We start from the raw sequence: 657 nt of genomic DNA, 5'->3' as shown, positions 1-657 counted from the left end.
GCGGACGAAGCGCCCTGCGGCCCGGGAAAGGCCTTGCTGCCTGGAGGCTAGGTGAGTCCCGGGGCACTGGACTCAGACTGCTGGCGGCAGGTCCCAGGGGCCCTGCGGGGTCAGCCGCGATGTGCGAGCTAGGTCCTGGGAGCCCCGGGGCCCACCTTTGACAGGCGTTGGAGGAAAACCTGTGCTGGGGGTCCCGGTGCTGAGGGGCCCTGTGCTGGGGGGATTCCTGTGCTGGGGGGATTCCTGTGCTGCGGGTCTCTGTACTGGGGGCTCTGTGCTGGAGGTGTCTGTGCAAGGGGGCTTTGCTGGGGGGTTCTACACTGGGAGGCTCTGTTGGGCATCTGCTGGGAAGCTCTGTGTTGGGGGCTCTGTGCTGGGGGACTCTGCGGGGGCGCTCTGTACTGGGGGACTCTGCTGGGGGCGTCTGTGCTTGGGGGCTCTGTGCTGGGAAGCTCTGTGTTGGGGACTGTGCTGGGGGGCTCTGTTTTCGGGGCGTCTGTGCTAAGGGCTATATGCTGAGGAACTGTGTTGGGAGCTCTGTGTTGGGGACTGTGCTGGGGGACTCTGTTTTCGGGGCGTCTGTGCTGGAGGGCTATATGCTGAGGAACTCTGTGCTGGGGAGCTCTGTGTTGGGGACTGTGCTGGGGGGCTCTGTTT

Source organism: Mandrillus leucophaeus, unplaced genomic scaffold, assembly GCF_000951045.1.
Source record: "Mandrillus leucophaeus isolate KB7577 unplaced genomic scaffold, Mleu.le_1.0 Scaffold78, whole genome shotgun sequence".
In the NCBI taxonomy this organism is placed as follows: domain Eukaryota; kingdom Metazoa; phylum Chordata; class Mammalia; order Primates; family Cercopithecidae; genus Mandrillus; species Mandrillus leucophaeus.
Note: the sequence above shows the minus strand (reverse complement) of the source record.